Raw genomic sequence first — 20,010 nt, 5'->3', positions numbered from 1 at the left:
AATTAAGTGTGATTTTTAATTTCAAATATCTCATTCAAAAAAACTTTTTGTTTATTCTAAGGGATTTTCGGCCCTCGGTAATAATGTAATCTTTCATTCTGCGTTTAAATTTTTCAAAAATATTTATTAATTTTCTCAGGATTCGAAAAAAATTAATGTATTTAAAAAACATTGGCCGGAAATTTTGCGCCTACGCTCTTAAATGTATATTACTAGTAATATAGATTGAACTTAAAAATTTACTAAACAAATTTGCTGTTTTGGGAATTGTCAGAAGATATATTCTCATATTTCACTGTGTTTTGTACATCAAAACATTTTTGTTTATTATTTATATAAGTAATTCCAAAAATCTTTTTAATCATAAATAGCAGTTTGTAAATGATTTAGGTGAATCTGATGATATATTTTGTAGTAATCACTATATTCTTGACGCAAATTAGAAATTGATGAAGGGTGAAAGCTGATTTTTTGAGTCCAATAAAAGTAAAATTATTTTAGAAATCATTGCTACTTACCCGAAGACGTCTGATTCGCAAATTTAATGTATTACAAAATGTAGTCTTTTATTACTCTATCATCTCAAAGAACACTTATCGCTAGCAGTAAAATCGTGAACATGAGGTTATTTAATCTGACACATAAGGAGAATTAGATGTAAATCAATATGATGTTCATCTTTTTATTTCGAAGACAACATAAAATTTACAAGAGCAAATTTTTAGAATAACCCTCGTATCTATTTACTAATCGTCCCCGATTAGTAAAACGATCACGTTGCTTATAACACACTTACCTTATCAAATAGGAAGTTCAAAGTATTCACCTCAGATTTTTAAAAGAACAATAAAATCCAGTCATGAAATTCGTGATTACTGCAGCTAATAAACCTATTTAGATGTAATTTTATATTTAATTAATCATGGAAAAGATATACATCTGCGATTTATTGCTTATGTGTACGGAAAAAGCTTATCTATTGTCCTGTTGGCCTTCTTTGAGATTATTAAATAGTACAATTGCAGATGATTGTTATTGCAAAAATATGATTTAAAAACGTGATAAAATCACTCTCATACGACGTGGTAATTGGTAATGGTAGATACATTAACGTTTTGGATTAGTATAGTAGAAATTGTACAATTTTGTGACTTTCATCTTTTAGAGAAACAAATAAAAGTTATTGTTTTATAATCTTACTAAATTTAAATGTTTATTTTTATTATAAGAGAACATATTTTGTAAATAAAATTATTCTTATGTTTTAACCCCCACAAGGGTGGTGCTCTATATCGTAAAATCTTAAATAGTAAAGAGTATTGTGTGGTAGATCAGATCAAAAAAAGTTAACCAAAGTTAATTTAAGAGATAAATAGTTTAGTGCTTCATTTGTTTGAAAATGGCCAAAACTGTGTATACGGACTTTACAAAGGCATTAGATGTGTGAACCATAAAGTTTTAAATAATAAGTTACATAGTTTGGGTATTCAGGGACAACTTTTAAAGTGGTTATCATATCTGACAGAAAAAATACAAATAGTGCATATTCAAGGCTTTCCAATCGAATGAGGTAGAGGTACCATCTGGTGTACCAGATGAGTAGAAGTAATGAATATCTATGATTACCACGACCTACAAGCGGATTTGATCTGGTGTGATTAAATGGCATGGAACTTAATGTTAAAAATTGCCAGTTAAGGCTGTTTTATCGGTGCACCAAAACCTAGGGACAGTGTTTTCTCTGTTATTTACCGACAAAATGTCTCGAAATTTGGTCACGTTATTCGAAATTATGTTGCCTTTAAACTGATGGTTTTACTTTTTTTATTTTTTTTAAACTTCTGTTGAAAAATTGGAATATACTGTTTAACGTTCTATTATAACCAAACTTTTTACGCCCATCACTCGAAAGAGTTTTTTTTCTGTAATCGTTGATTTTTGTTTCACCTTTCTGTGTCCAGTAATAATCGAGAAAAGCGTGTTCCAACTTTAAAGAAAATTGCTAAAAAATACTGAAATCTAATAGTGAAACGTGTTACTCATCATTGGCGCTTAGTTTCATCGTTATCGCCTTCGTGACGTCAAATCTCATGAACGTACGGTCAGTTAGTTCGTGTTAAAACTAATTTGAATGGAGAATAATGTATTTGTTGTCATTAAACTACCCGTCGGCCGGCGGCACTGAGTAAAGATGGTCTCGCGTAAGCAGTGTAGAAAAGTAAGTGATACGCCCATTTCAAATCGCAGTGTGCTTGGACTGCTAAAACAGCCTTAATGGTCTTTAATCGTAACCCCACCAATCAAATATATACTAGAAAAGGTTGTCCTTTAGAGTCTGTAACCCAAGTTAAAAATTTAAGTATTCTCCTTAATTCCACTTTATTATTCATACCGCACATATCGATGACTATTTCAAAATCACTTCAAATGCTGGGGATTCTATTAATATCCCTTCCATTAAACTATTATAGTGTTCACTAGTAAGATCTCACTTGCATTACTGCTTATGTGTCTGGTCCCCCACTATAATGTTCATATTCAGGTTATTGAGAGGGTTAACCATAAATTCCTAAGATTTATTTCATTTAAGTGTCACCATACAACTTACGAAATTAATTACTCTAACATTAAAAGTTCTCCCACTATCACAACTCTTCGGGTCAGACTCATGCACAAGGATATGACTATGCTGTACAATCTATTGCACTCCCACAGTTTCAGTCCACAACTGTTATAAAAAATTAAACTCCATGTGCCTTTTAGACAAACCAGGCTTATCAAACCTTTCTAAATTACCCACCATCGAACAAACTATTGATATAATTCTTATCTATCTAGATCTGCTAGCTTGCAAATCCATATTATACAGATAGGTTGGATTGCTTTGAAGAGCAAAGTATTTTTAAAGTGCAATTAATATCTTGCAAGTGATTATTTGATGCTATTAGCTGTATCATTTAGTTTAACTGATTTTAAATATTGTGACCTGGATTTGTTTTGTTTCTTTCTTTTTTTAAGAGTTTTAAATTTTATGACGTAATAAATTAGAGTTTTAAAATTTTATATTTTAGTATTATAATATTGCAATATTGTATTTAAATTGGACAATTGCTCATTGACAAGTAAATAATAAAAAAAACTCAATGCACAAATTATGTCAAAACGAATTAAAGAAAATTAAAGAAAAATGGAAAGAATAAAATAATAATTAATACATTTATTAATACAGATTTAAAATGATTAACCCGAAATTGCGTGATGATAATTCTTTAGATTTACCTGATACAAAAATAATTTAATATCTTAATAATTATTCGTTCACCAAAATTAATTAATAAATCATATGTTATCATTTTCTTTTCCTAAGAAGATTATTCGGAGTGAGTGAAAAACTCATTTACAAAACATTTAAAATTCAAATTAGTTTTTAACAAGAAATTTATAATTATTCAAGCTAAAATGACCTAATAGATTTGGTGAAAATAAAGGTTAAATAAATAAATTATAAAAATAGAGGTTTAGTGAATGGATCATCCTATTTGAATCCAACCATTTTAGTCTGAACTCACATTTCGTGCTTTAAATTTTTATGTAGGTACTGTAATTGTGAAAATCCAGAAAAACAAAGCTATGATTATTCCAAACCAACAACGAAAGTAAACTATGAAGCTGAAATATGTATAAATAACAAACAAATAAAAATTGACAAATTTAAATCGTTTAAAATTTTATAGAGGCTTGCGGAAAATTCGTCTTGAGCCGTGGTTGTACACCATATTTGGAAACATACAAAGGAAGAGTAATGGCATATTAAATTTATACTAAAAATTATCCAAAAGGATTAATTATTAAATTTAAAACATTTTCTGTCTTATCAGTAAGTGGTTTTTTGCACGTGTTAAAGTATCACCCAGGATGGACTGATAAGATCGAAAAGGTCTTAATGTAAACTAATGCCTTTGGATAATTTTTAGTATAAATTAAATACACCAATTACAATAATTAAAGAATATAGAGAAAGTTAGAAAGAGCGTCAGATATGGATATGCAAAACTAGTCATATTGTCATCTAACACTAGAGACGAGACTGAAACACTTCCAAGATGTCCTTTGCTTTTTAAAGAGCTCAAATTTTAAAGATTACTCAAAGAGAAATAGATTTTTTACTTCAGACTGTTCTGAGGATTTTCCTTTATTAGTAATACTAAGGTATAGTTGATGGCGTTTTAGATGGGAAGCAGTTCGTTAGTAGAGTGTAGAGTGTTATTTGCGTAATTTATTATTTTGAACAGTGATGTCCGTGGAACAATGTGATTGAAAAGATTCCGTATGATAACAAGACCGATTTTGTGAAAAGTGCCAGTTCAATTATTGTTTAGAGAGACGATTAAATGTTTACATAGACAGAATGGTACGTACTGTAGCCAACAAAATAGTAGCTACCCTACTAAATAATTGGTGAATATAGAAACAATTTCCAGGCAGCAGAACGTCTTTTTAATGAGAGGTAGCCCATCTGCCCTATATCGAGAACGTTTTTGAGGAAGCTTTTTCGGAAGTTTAGGTAGATAAAAATAGATAGCGTTCAAGATGCCAAACGATCTGATCGACCAACAATTAGTGATGACAAAATAAATTTACTTAATTGCAGAAATGATAGTGAACCCTGCTTCTTCTACAGCCCAAGTTGCGTCTATCTGTGGAATCAGTCAAAGAACAGTACTTCAAGCTAAAAACCAATTTCGTCCATACGAATTAAATATTGTGCACCAAATTTAAGATAATGACCCTGACCAAAGACTAGAATTCTGTGAAAATATGTCCAATCAAATCAACCAATACAAAGATAATTTGTTTTAATAAGTAAAGCCCTTTTTTCCTCAATGGAAATGTTAACACACACAATGTGAGGTACTGGAGTTACACAAATCCTCATGTCTTTCGTAAAAAACACTCAATTTCCAGAAAAAGTTAATGTTTGGGAGGTATTTTGGAAACCACATAGGTGGGCCTATTTTATTCTTGAAATTTTGGATGATAATCCAGATGAATTCGCCAACTTGGAAATAACGTTTTAACAAAATGGTGCTCCTGCACACTATTATGATGCAATAAGACCTAGTTACCTATATGAGGAATATTGTGGTAGATGGATTGAACGACGAGGTTCGATAGAATGGCCAGCCAGCTCAGTCACCGGACCTCACACCATTAGATTTTTTCTGTACTTGAAATCTCAGAATTACGCTGCAGTACCTGAAAATATTGGCATTTTAAAACAACGAATTGTTGGAGAATGCAGGGCAATTTTCCTCGACATATTTGAACGAGTACAATAAAAGTTTAGCACTTAACCCAAACAAAATTAGTATAATTGAACAGATATCTTCAATACCTTTATACCACAGTGCTCACGTCCGTTTATTTCCTCCCTCCAGATTTCACTATTATTAAGAGTATAAGTATAACTTAATAGCCTATAACTTCCTTATAAGAGGAAGGAGTCTTTTTGGCTAGCACTGCATAATGCAATTAGACATTAGCTTGGTTAAAAAAAATCAAGAAGATATACAAGTTCCTAATTTTATTAAAGAATTTGTTATTTTTGATGATAGTATCCAATAATGAGTTCTTGTATTGGCAAAGGATAGTGGTAATTAATCTTCTTGAATAAGTTTGGTTCATATTCGATGAAACTTTCAAAACTTACAGTTTACTGCATTGCCAATTATGTGAAATTCACGTGAACGTTGGTAGTACAAAAGAAAGAGCAAATATTTTTCTGTTGAAAAATTCCAGTCAAAAAAGGGGACGTACAAAATACTTACGTTGTCAAGATTAAGACAATTGTAAAAGTCTGGTTTTTTGGTTTTTTTCAAGGTATATTTGTATTGACGTTCGAGGTTAAGTAGGCAAAATAAGTGTATTGACCTGCGAATGGTGTTTTGACCTGATGAATATGAAATACGAAATACCATATTCATTCAATGCAAAATAAAAATCCATATCAGTGAATATTGTACGAATAATATACTAGTAGACGAAAGCATTAAGAATACCAAAAATATTGGCTAAATGAAGATTATTAAAAAAACACAATACATTATTGTTAAACGAATGAAAACACCACCTTTAGACCGGAATTATTATAAAAATAAAAATTATAAATATGTACTTTAAACTACATAAAACATTATTGGTTATAAATGTGTTAAACAAATGTAGAAGGTTAAAATTTTGCATTATTGAACGTAACAGATGGTTCTATGTGTTCAGATGGGGAAAAACCTAGTAAATTAAACAACATTAAATATTATGTGTCCATATTGAAATCAGATAAACAAATCTAAAAAATATTAAATTTTTTTTCAAATTATTAAATTATTAAATTTTTCACTTGACAGTATACTATGCAACGAGTTACTCAAAACGTTTTATTTACTTTTTAAGGAACAGTATATTTTAATCTCTAAACATTCATTAAATAGATTTTTGTTATTGGTGTAATAAAAAGGGAACGAGAAGACAAGGAAATGGAAAATATTTCCAGTAAGTACTTTAAAAATAAATGCCTCTAACCAATGCATCCTATGTATACCAGAGTATCGATTTGTAGATGTAATGGGCTGCGTTTTGTCCCCGTATTCCATACTGCAATCTAAAAGATCTTTGTGTGTGCCTTGCATCTATTTTTTAGTATATGTAAAAGATCTATGCTTGTACAAAATCTATTATCAGTTTCGTAGATATCTTTGTTACAGTATCAGGCTTAAAGACCTCTTAACCAATATATTCGGCCGTTTGCTCTGGATTTTCACAAAATCTCAATGTGCATTTGTCACCCACTTTGTCCATTTTACAGAGAGGAGCAGTATCTACTAAGTAAGCACACCTTAGTTCAGTTTTCTGAAGCACTAAGCCCCTTTTCAGACGAGGATACTGTATCCGAGATACGCGTATCCGAGACGCAGATATTACACTCAAATGGAGCTTTTCACACGGGACGCGCGAGGGATACAGTATGCGAGATACCGAATTCAGTATCTCGGACCTTCCTGTCGCCGACGGCTGAATGAGTATGCCAGATACAGAAGAAACATTACGTTAAATGAACGCTTTGAGACACGAATACTTTTGCACCACATTCCATAGACGTGCGATTTTCTGTCGCATAATTGTGAATGAGCAACGAAAGAAAGAAGGTGTTTCATTTCACACATTTATTTGTTTGGTACAATCAAATCCCTGTCTATGGGATACAGCATCGCCAGATTACTGCAATAGAAATAAAAAGCAGCAGTGCTGGGTCGAAATTTCTAAGCAAATGTGCGACAATTTTGAGGCCATAACTGCAGTACAGCAAAATGAATATGGTAAGAAATAAACATGTTTTAATTATAAATACATAGGTATTTTGTTTCATACGTATACAGTTTAGTTTTAAAAGTTTGCTAATTGGAATATTGATTATTTAACGAATATAAAACTACATTATTGTGAAAGGAATACGGTCATTTTTTATTTAGGGCGAGGTAAACAATTTACAAATTGGAGATAAGTACACAGATTTATTTTAAATTTAAGTCATAGACTTTAACTTTAACTTAAAGTCATAGAAAGCCGTTCTTTTGATGAAATACTTTTACGCATAGTTGTGTCTTTTTTACTCAATTGAATTTCCAAAATTTTATGAAGTTCTTCAAACGACTTCACAAACATTCGAAAATAATTAAAAAACTTCGATGGATATTGCAATAAATCTTGATACAGCAAATTATACGTTCCCCTGGTTTCTCTTAATTGTACAATAGGATGAACCCACAAATTACGTCGTCTTTTCAGTTTCTTTTTCTTTTTATTTAATATGTACCACAGCATAACACACTCTTCTACATCCATAATTTAAAAATATAACCGCACTGCACTGCTACTATTTTCATACTGACGCTGACGAGCATGCCCGTGAATCCGATACAGCAGCCATCGCAAATTCTGTATCTCGCATACAATATCCTCCTCTGAAAACCCTCTAAGATACTTGTTGCGCATCTAGCATATTATACACATTTTGCCTGGAAGTATTTTCCTGTCGGCTCCTGATAGTAGCTCCTTTTTCTATTGTCGGACATCTTCCATTATGCGGGTTTCTAGTATAGCACAGAATGATTCTGTTTGAATAAAAGGAGTACAAACTTCTAAACAAGACTATTGATTTCCTTAATGGCCTGGCAGCTATAAACAAGTTATTTTGTTGTACTTCGCTAGATGATTAAGGGGGTGTTTGCAGTTCCTACCTATTACAAAGCTTCGTAGTGTTCAGAGTAGCATTGTAAGAAACAATAAATATTTACGCCGAACTGAGATGATTTTCAGACATTCTTTAGCTTACACATTTATTGCTATTTATTAATCTTTAAGTCTACTCTTTCATGTCTTATAAACTCATTGGTATAATGAGTGAGAGCACTTATTTACTAATACATACTAGCTTTAAAGTACCTTACATGCGATTAACAATGACGCTGTGCGAACAGTGTTAGCAACCATACTATAATTATAGTAGACATAATAGCCTACAATTATCCTTAAAGATAATTCATAAGAGAATCTATAAGCTGTGTGAAAGTCAAATTTCCCCCAACCAGTTCGGGTTCACAAATGCTGTTTATACTAGAGAGGCTTTGTTCTCAGTACAAGTCTTATTCCAGACATGCAGAGACGTCAACTGCGAAGTATACGCATGTCTGGCTGATTACGAGAAAGCGTTTGATCGAGTAGAGCACGCCAAGATGATGCAAATACTAAAAGAAGCAGGAATTAACAAGCAAGATCTAAAAATAATTAAAAATCTTTACTTGAATCAGACAGCAAATCTCAGAGTTGAAGGTGAACACACTGACTATGTAAAAGTCATGCATGGAGTGAGGCAAAGCTGTATTTTGTCTCATCTAATCTTCAATCTGTACTCTGAAAGAATATTTATCGAAGCTTTGCACGAAACTGAAAAAGGTATTCTACTAAATGGTTACAAGACAAAGCGTATGATGATTAGCAAGAAAAGGATAACAGAAGGTCAACTCTACTTCAACCAATCCCCTGTACAAATAGTGACGCACTACAACTACCTCGACACCACGAATGGACCGACAACCAGAAGATTAGAGCACGCATCGGAAAAGCTAGATCCACCTTCAATCGGATGAGGGCCTTCTTTAAGAGTCACAACCTTTCTCTTGATACAAAAGTAAGAATGCTGTGATGCTACGTCTTGTCTGTCTTTTTTTATGGTGTTGAATCATGGACCTTGAAGGAAGATATGAGCAGGAAAACTGGAAGCATTTGAGATGTGGCTATATCGGAGAATACTTAAGATCCCGTGGACTGACCGAGTCACAAATGAGGAGGTCCTCAGAAGAATAAATAATAACCGAGAGGTACTGACCACCATCAAATCTCGAAAGTTACAATTCTTCGGACATATTATGCCAAATGAATCCAGATATGCTCTCCTTCAAGCCATCCTGCAAGGAAAAATATTTGGAAAACGCGGTCCAGGAAGAACAAGAACATCTTGGTTAAAGAACCTCAGAATCTAGTTTAGTACATCTGTGCAGCTTTTCCGCGCTGCTGCAGATAAGATAAAGATTGCCATGATGATCGCCAACATTTGTAACGGATAGGCACATCAAGAAGAAGAATTCTTTTAGGCCGAAAAAGACAAATTTATCGTAATTAACTTCAAAATATTTTTCATTTGACGCCGAAATGATGACAGTGGATACCGTCGAGTACATTGTAATATACTCCAATATGCTCCTAAGAGTACGTTTTAGTACGTGTAAGTTTTACGGCTCTGATACAATAATCCCACTCTCGAGAGTTTCTAACACCGTGTGCGAATAAGAAATCTTTTTCTTTTAAACTTAAAGAAAGTGTAAGAAATCGTTCACCACCATGGATCTCAGTAGATGTGATGTGCGAACTTTGACGAAAGCTACCCTAATAATGGTTGACTGATCTGCGATATGTACAATTATATTCCTTGTAATCAACATGAATGCATTTGATGATAGAGGATTGCTTTTCCTGTTGCGCATACAAAGGAAAATTTACGAAAGATAAATTCCTCAGCGTAAATTTTTTTTACGGATAGATGCAACTAATGCGCACCGGCCCGCGGGCAAGTACGGGCCTGTCTTACATAAATACAGAAGGATATTTTGTCCAGAAAGGTCTCATTTTTGATATTTTGATTTTAGTTATAAATGAATCTGTTTATGGATTATGACGTAACTACACATAATTTTCGATTTATTCAATCTCAAAAACCATACTCTTTTGACATATTTTTATTGAATTGGACTGATAAAAAGATTCCTCTTTTCTCGATATATTTATACTATAAGTGCTTAGACATAACACCATTAAACACTTATGGTTTTAAAGATAGGACAGAGCAATTATCCTAATTGAATATTTTGGTCTATTATAGAGTAAAAATTTAAAGATTGATTTATGTGTTTATATCTAACAAAATTATTTGAGCACCAGAGAAATTAGGAAATAAAAAGCATTTTTGTGACACTCTGATAGAGATACATAACAACTGCTTTTGATAAAAATGTCGTTTGTAACTTATAAACAATGTAGGATCGCTATTTGATTTTAAATACTAAAGGTGAAGACAGGTAAATTATATGGAAAAGTGAAATAATTTAACCCATTTACAATTTGAACATGAGCTATAACGCGCACATATATTATTGATAATTATTCAACAAATGTGATTAGATAATAAATAAAATAAGTTCGTCATTTGTACTTTTTGGGGAAATGTCTAAAAAATTCGAATTTTTTTACTAATTATAATTAATAAATAATTTTTAATGATTTTTTCAAAAATCAAAATGTCATACACTTATTACCATTTTTAAAATTTTGGTAGTTTCTTTCGATTAAATATATTTCAAAATTCATAATAAAATTTAAATGCATGACCTCCTCTTTCATAAATTAGATCATAAATTATGTCTAGACGTACCCTACAACGGTTTAGTGTCTTCATCTGATCGGATTCGAGTGCGTGTTTCTGATTTATTTTATGTAAAATATGCTGAAATTTAGAGCTAGCCTTAGAGGAAGTGGTACGTGAGTTGAGCGATGAAAATGGTAAATATATCTTCATTCTTGGAGCTTTGTACACGTTCGAACATATTATTTTTGCTGTTAAGTATTACTCAGCAAATTTTTCGTTCTTTACAGAGCAAATTAACTCTAAGTCTATATTCAAACCGAGGTAGATCAACTAACAGACGAGGAAGATTTCGCAGAGGATCTTGCAAATAATGGCCAGGATATTGACATAGCAGTTAATTTCGAGATTCACTTTAGCAATGACGATCCAGATGAGGAATCTGATAATCAAGAATTTAGCAACACAACGTCAATAAGTCTTAGAAGCAACGGCCGAAGGGGCAAACCGATTTGAAAAGCTGGATAATTCGTGCACCAAAATCTACCTGTATCCAAAGAAGAGGAACAAATTCAAGAATTGAAAGGCGAATTAGAGGGCCTGTCACCATTTGATATATTTTCAAGTTTATCGATGAGAACCTAATGGATTTGATTATTCAGTTTTCGGAAAAATACACACGGAAGAATAACAGACATGATACAGATATGTGTATAAAACTGTGGATATTGTCACAAAATGTATGAACCGGAATAAATTCAGATCAATAAAGCGGAACCTACATTTGAGTGATAATCCCAACCTTGATGTAACTGACAAATTTACAAAACTCCCTTTTTTGACTCACTCAACCAGAAATTTTTACAGGTTGGAATGTTTTCATGTGACTTATCTATTGATGAGCAAATGGTTCCCTATTTTGGGAGGCATTCTTGTAAGATGTATATCAAAAGCAAGCCTGTGCGTTTTGGATTTAAAATTTGGTGCATGTATTCTTCTAGTAGATACCGTTATCAGTTCATTCCTTTCGCTGGAGCTTAATTTTTTTTTAACCATACATATGTGTTACTTTAGTGTTTTTTTGTAAGAAAAATATATTGTTTTTAAAATCTAAGTTTTAATAGGGATAAAATTTCAAGAAGTTTCAATAAACAGTTATTGCAAAATTGAAATTGTTTATCCCCGAAGGATTTTATCTACAACGTGATTATTCGTAAACTATTAGATCTACATAAATTCTGAATCTACCAAATGGGAGAGAAAGGCTTATTTTATTACATTATATCATTTAACGCTTAAAAGATTTATGTTAAATATTGTAAAATAGGTATACACAAGTACTGTGATTTTAAGCTTATAAACATTTAAAATAACTCGGATTCATCAACATGTAGGAAGTTAATTAGTAAAAAACATTCGAAATGTTTGCATTTTTATACGAATTTCCAAAAAATACAATGTCTTACATCCTCTAGATTCCAAGTTTTTTTCTTTTCTCGATTTTACTATTTCTAAAACTGAATTCATAACTTCAAATTTATAAAAGTCGCAATATCTCCGGTTTTGCCGGAACGATTTTTTTTTAATTTGAGGTATTTCGCTGCATATACTAAACAAATTCAATTATTTAATTTGTAAATTGTTTATTTAATCAAGTAATTTGCTTAAACAATTTAAAAAATATATTTATTTTGCAAAATTTTATTTTTCTCGTATTATTATTAGTAAAAAAGGTTATGATAGGTACCTAAAATATTCATGTTATTATAGTTATAAATGATTATATTGATTAGTTTAAAAAAATTATTTTCTTAGTTGAAAATCAAATCTATACTTATTAATTAATTTATTGACTGAAAATCATAACAAATATATTTTAAACAAATTAATTGTTATAATCTTTGTATAATTATAAATAAAAATAGTAAAATTAAGTATGTAAATTGTTATATATACCATTAATTATATATACAGATTAAATCCATAATTTTTATTTATAATTATACATAGTTTATAATAATTAAATTGTTTATAATAAATATATAAATAACAACAATGTAACCAAAGTTAGAGCAGGAGACCAATTCACTGAAAATATTCCAACACCACCGGAAGGTATTAGACAAGGCGACAGTTTAAGCCCCCTCTTGTTTAACCTACTCATGGGCAAAATTATACACAAAGTAACAGCTCTCAATCTCGGATACAGAATAGGCAACAAAAGAATTGGTATGGTGTGTTACGCAGATGATGCAGCAATTATTGCCGAATCAGAAGATGATCTTCAGAGATAGCTCTTTCAGTTCTTTCAAATAAGCCGCCAACTAAATATGACCATTTCCACCAACAAAACTAAATGTATGACAATAGCAAAAGATCCGCTCAGATGTAAGTTAGTGGTTGAGAACAACCCTATAGAACAGGTGATGCAATTCAGATATCTGGGCATAGATATATCAAGCACACACGACCCAGTAAAGGACCTAAGGAGTCAGATCAACAAAGCATCAGCATTGTCGGGATGTCTGCGGGAAATAGTCTGGTCAAATTCGTATTATGCGCAAAGATAGTAAAATTAGAATTTACAAGACTTGCATACGACCGATCATGACATATGGCATAGAAGTGCGCGAAGATACCAACAAAACGAAACAGATGCTAAGGGTTGCCCAAATGAAAACCCTAAGAACATTAGTGGGCAAAACAAGAAGAGACAGGGTGAGAAATACAAACGTCAGCGAGCAGTTAAAAATTCAATATATTGTAAAATGGGAAAGGCAGAGTAAGAGGATGTAGTACAATCATGTAAGACGATTGGATGAGAATAGAGTCCCAAAAATTGCCCTAGAAAACAACCCGCCCGATTCAAGATCTCCCGGAAGACCACCTAAAAGATGGAGGGATACTTGGCAATCTACCTCCCAGGAAATTAACCAGAGGCAGCTTCAGAATTAAACAGATCGAAAGATCTCCAAGAAGTAGACGAAGAAGAAGAATTTGTTTAAAATATATTTGTAATGCTTTTGAAAAAAAGTAATTGTAAAAATAATAAGCATATTTCAAGAAAAAATAACATGTATAGATTTGATTCTCAAATAAAAAATTATTTGTGGTAAAAATTTTTAATAAGATATATTTATAACTATAAAACATCAGTATTTAAGATGCTTATCATTTCATCACCTTTTCTATTAATAATAAAAGTAAAATTTTGCAAAATATTTATTTTAAATTTCTCTGTTAAATAAAAAATTTAAACGAATTAACTAAATGCATTTTTATGACGTATGCCACGGGGTACCCTAAATTTAAAAAAAAAGCATAAATTTTATAAATTATAAGTTGTGAACTAAGTTTTTGAAATAATAAAACCGGTTCGATTTTAAACCCTTTATCTTTGACGCATCATGGCAGGCTCATTTTTAAAGGAATCGTTTGGAATTTTTTTGTCAAAACTTTTGAACTTTTATTCTTTCACATGGTGCTTTTCAGTAGCGCACCTAGAATTTGCCTCTGGGGGGGGTTTGGTTGGTCACCGAAATTTTTTTTATGATGTTACCTCCATTTTGAGCCCTTAAAATGTGTGCGTAACAGTGTAGGAGTAGGGTCCTGGGGGGGGGGGGGGTTTAACCCCCCAAACCCCCCCCTGGGTGCGCCACTGGTGCTTTTTAAAGTTCTCTATAAACAAAGCCCCAGCGTTATTTTTGAAAAAAATGGACTAACTCATGTTCTGGCCATGATTTCTAATAAAAAAAATTACCTTCCTACATGTTGATGCGTCTAAGTTATTTTAAATGTTTATGAGCTTAAAAGCACAGTACCTTTGAGAAGCTATTTTACAAAATTTGGTGCTTTCAGAATAAGCCCAATTTGTAGGCCCAATGTTTGCGCATAAAATCGTTGTAATAAAAGCTTTCTGGGATACTTAAACAATTTCAATTTTGCAATGAATATTGACTAATAGGTATTCTTGAAATTTTTATAGCTGAATAATTGTGATATATTGTTCCTATTTTTACGCGAAATTTTTTGTGCATTTTTACAAAAGTTATTAATGGTTTTTAAAAAATCGATTTTTGAAGCTATTTTTGCAATCCTTAAGCACCAAATTAACAAAAATAACTTTACAAACTTTCTTTTTAAAGGATTTTCAATGCTTTTTCAGTAAAATTTTGTCACTTTTCCATATAATTTATATTAAAACCAGGTCTAATAGACAGTCTCTTATAAAATTATGATTGTAAAATTGTAAAACAGAGATTAATTTAAAATTGAGTTTACAATATCGAAAATACGTATGTCTCCAATTTCTGTACGAAAAGGTATCTCAGGTAAGAATTATGAAGCACAAAATTTTCTAACACCTAGATTTTGACGAGAATCAAAACGGAATTAGTACCCTGTGCTGTGAGTTTTTTTCATTGTTATTCAAACATTAAAGCTTCTTGCGTGTGTTTGATTAAGACAAATGAAATAAAAATAATTGAATCAATTTAGGTTTTTTTAATGAGTTTTTTTTTTGGTGGAGTACAACAAAAATAAATAAAATGAAATATGACTAAATTTATAAATGAAATTAAGAAGAATGATTCTTCTGTTTTTAATTGTGAATTATAATATTACAAACAAGATGTAATCAGTTCTATTATAATATATTATATATTAATATTAAATAGTTTGTGTACATTTACTTAAAAATTAAATATATTTTTTTTATAAAACCAATTAATATTATTTTATGAATTCGGACTGTTTTTTTTTAAATAATCAGAAATATTTGCTAAATATTAATCTATATAACAGACATAAGAAAAAAATATAATGTAACTTACATTATATTTTTTTTAAATCGTGGAAAATGAAAGGTATCATTATTCCATATTCAAAGGATCATAAAAAAAGAATGCCTATTCAAAAATAAAAATAATGTTAATAACTTACCGCTTCCAAATCCTACTGTTTAATACACAATCAGAACAATATTATCACAAACATGAGCACTGTACATCTAACCACACATACGCACTCTAAACAATGAACCAAGCGAGTAACATGAAAACATCAGCTTACTATCGACTTCCCTACGTCGGTCCGACAATCAGCTGTTCGCAGACTATCGCATCGATTTATGACAGGAGACCTAAATATCTTATGGAAGAATGTACAGTATTGACTCGACCGTACGGTGCATTTCTGGGGATTTTCTGGGATTTGGCCGTTACGTTCTCGACTGCAACTTGCGCTCGGTCTGTCCGATGTTTTCGGAAAGGGCAAAGTTCTTTCACTCCTCGACAGCACAATGGGGCTTTATTTTCGTGCTGTAGGTGGATAATTTCGGGATAGATACGGCGCCAGAAATTAAAGGGGAAGTGGAACTGATTAGATGATGTAAATAATAGTTTTGTTTAATTAGGGTCGAGATGATGCAATCCTTAAAAAATGTACTGTGACATTTGATTTAATTAAATTTAATAAGAATCTCATAGACTGAGAAAAATATTCAAAGAGGTTGATCTGAGAGAGGACAAGAATCAAAATAGAACAGTCATATTTTCATTAATTTGTAAACACCTTTCAAGTAGAAACGTAGAAATTCGATTTACCATTAAAATAAATACAAAAGAAAACAATGCGTAATATTGATAGAAACAACTTTAATATATTTTTCTCGTTTAGTGTATCCGTATCAATTATAATTCGACTTTAATTAAGATAAAAGTTTGCAGGCACTTAATTTTGGCGATTGACATGGCTGTTGAACTATTTTCTTAAGTTTTTACGATACGAGATTATTCTTCTCCCTGGCTCCTTTTTCCATACACCATGCCCTGAAGAACGAGTTGAAACAAGCAATTTCTAATAATATAATCCATTTAATTCTTAAGATGCTCCTGAAATACAGCGAGCTGTTAAGCAATTCTCGAAGCTTCGAACTGTTAAGCAAGCTCAGAAGGCGTCCAAGCCTCTACTCCGTACAATAAGGCAGAAAACACACAAAATCAGTGGATGAGGACTTTGGTTCTGACTAGTCAAATATGAAAATTAATTTTGTATTATGGTTCTGATTGTCTTGTGACATTTGATGTATCTACTTATTTTAATGGGAATTCTAATAACGCGTAAACGTTATTTTTGGTAAACCTTTCAAACTGCCTACAAAAAACTACTGCGTCTTCAGAATATCTACCCGATTCACTAATATGCCTTTCTCTTGTTCTTCCAGCCCTTGTGCGAAGGTATGTTCAGAGTATATTCTTAACTAACAGCGGGGATATCATGCACCCTTGTCTCATTCCTCTATCTATCCAAATTGCTTTTGTCAACCTATCTTCTACTTTAATGTTGGTGATTTGGTTATAGTAGATGTTGTAGATAATTCTTGGGGTTTCATCATTTAAGTCCTCTTTTTTAGAATTATTATGAGCATATCATAGTTATTTCTATCAAACGCGTTCCTGTAATCTACAAAACAAATATATGCGTTGCAGTCTATATCTCTGAATTTTTGAATAAGGACTTCTACAGTGAAAAGAGCATCCCATGTATGGTCCTAACTAAATGACTCGTCAGGCTAATTATTCCATCATGTTGGTATTACTGCATTTGTTTTTTTTTGGTATAGTTACAAAAGTAGAATTTAACTAGATTTATGAAATTTTACCGGTTTTATACATTTTGTTAAATACAGTTGTTTATGCCTTGTTCATCCACCAGTTTTAAGAACTCTTCACAAACCTTGGAAGTCAGGTCATTCAATTTTACCACCTTCGCATTTTTATTTGGCCTAAATACTTGCTTTTGTATGAGTGCTCTAAAGGCGTTCCTAAAAAACCAAAAATATGTCCAGAGAAGCAAGAACCCGAAATTAAAGAACTGCTATATCATCATCATGTTCCTTGGCGCTGTAACCCGTGGTAGGTTTTGGCTGACTAATTTGCACCCTTCTTAAATCGTCCTCTACGTACTGCAGCCATGGCTTCTTTGGTTTACCTTCACACCTTTTCCCTTTCATGGGTTTCCTCCGGGGATATTCTTTCCACTTGTCCAAACCATGCCAGTCTTCTCAGCATTACATACCTTAATTATTATTTAACTAATATAACTTCTAACTATCTACGATATAACTTCCACACCACACCGGTCCATACATCCTTCGAAGTATTTTCTTTCAAAAATTCGAGAAAAGAGGACATAGCGCCTTTTTAATGCACCAGATTTCAGCAACAAAGATTATAAATGATCATATCAAAGTTTAGTACAACTTAATTTTAGTTTCTTTGGACAGCAATGTAATTTTTTTTTAGTTTTTCATTTGCAAAGTACTGTTTTACATTTCCTACTGTACAGTGGTATACACATATTCCCTAAGGACAGGATTCATCACGTGTGTGTATGTGTGTAATGCGTATGATACAAGTCTTCAAAATATGTGTGCATCAAAGGTATTAGCAACCGTACACCTAATAACACGATCAAAATATCGGAATATATAATGTTTTATGGTATAATACTATGTTATACATTTAATATGACATGGAAGATATTAGAGTGGAAAAATACCAACTACTACAACAGTTAGTAGTTTAAACGCAGGGCCAAATAAAGGGTGAGTACCCCAAGCGGTAAAAAAATTTCCTATTGCTACAGGTAAAATTTTGCCAGTTTATTCTTTAAGGTGGTTCGTAAATTCGCACCTTATAAAATATTTTATTTATATAAATATGTATGTATTTTGTATTATGTATCTCTGTTAGTTTATCGATATAACCTAAAACATCGCTTATCTAACTGGAAGTTTTAAAATGACAATCTTAATCTGGATATGCAATAACTAGTACGACCACGAAAAAATATTATCTAAATAAAATGTTTAAAATTAAACACTACAGGGTGGAAAACGTATCTAAATATAAGAAACTTTAGAATATAAACTATTCATTTGTTTATATCTCTAGTTAATTTTTTAAAGGACCTTCTAAACTATTAGTGACTATAGTATACATTTACAGACACTTTTTCAAGGTGTTGCGTATAGGAAAGGATGGAACTAGTGTAACTCCAAGATATTTAGGAAACTTATTTGTAAGAATTTGGTCTTGTAATATAACGCTTAATTTCCTGTGTGCCATTTTATTGTTGGCACATGTACAGATGCGTTCAAAACAAAGAAAGGAACTAGATAGGGCTACATACTATCAACATAATTATAGCACCAGTACAAAGTGTCGACTTTTTAAAATACTCTCCTAAAACTTGTAGATCGGACATTAAAGTCTGCTACGTGGTTTCTATAGGTTTATGCCTAATGACAAGTGATATATCATCGGTGTAGTCTAGCCTGGGATATAGACTAACCTAAGAAGTTTGATAGTTACTTTGAAATGTTTCCAGGGGAAGGTGTGTACAAAAGGTGTGTGTGTAAAAGAAATACTAAAAGTTGAACTATTTTGTTGAAATATTTTGTGTAGTTAAAGTGTAAGTTAAACGATTCTAGACAAAACCAAAAATACTCTCTAAAAAACTGTAAAAGCGGTACTTAAAAGCTACTAAAATTAAAATCTGTATCTTTTGCAGACTTGGCTTGAATTTTTTTTACCAACCTTAGAAAGGTGGTTTATATGCATTTCGTGTTCCCTCAGTTTAAGCGGCGTTGTGTCATCTACTGCTTAAATTAAGCGATGTAAAATAGATGTCTCAGCCTACGTCTGAAAAAATTGTCTTAAATTAGCAACCTGTTTATCTAGTTTCTCATATATGCCCATAAGCTCTCTTCCCCCTAGATACTACGGTAATTCATTTTTGTTCACTTTATAACACCAAATGAATGCACGGAACGGGCGTACGTATTTAATGTCTTAAACAAATGTTTCATCATCATCAACTAGCCTCTAACGTCCACTGCTGAACATAGGCCTCTCGCATGCTTTTCCACTTAGTCTAATTTTGCGCCATCTGAATCCATTTTGTAGTCCATCTCGTTGGGGGTCGACTTCTATTTCTGTTAGCTTGTATTCGGGGTCTTCATTCCAAAATTCTTT

At 31.9% G+C, this 20,010-nt stretch overlaps 1 protein-coding gene across 1 annotated transcript in view; it reads right to left on the bottom strand.

The window, feature by feature from the left end:
• Window positions 1-16,123, bottom strand: part of LOC140437562 (facilitated trehalose transporter Tret1-like) — a 124,151-nt gene extending 108,028 nt beyond the window's left edge. Inside the window, exon 1 of the mRNA XM_072527160.1 lies at window positions 15,914-16,123. The gene's annotated coding sequence lies outside the window, so the exon portion shown is untranslated. The remainder of the gene's footprint in view (window positions 1-15,913) is intronic.
• Between the last annotated feature and the right edge of the window lie 3,887 nt (window positions 16,124-20,010).

The sequence above is a fragment of the Diabrotica undecimpunctata genome, chromosome 3, assembly GCF_040954645.1.
Source record: "Diabrotica undecimpunctata isolate CICGRU chromosome 3, icDiaUnde3, whole genome shotgun sequence".
Lineage (NCBI taxonomy): Eukaryota > Metazoa > Arthropoda > Insecta > Coleoptera > Chrysomelidae > Diabrotica > Diabrotica undecimpunctata.
This window is presented reverse-complemented; position numbering and strand designations above follow the sequence as displayed.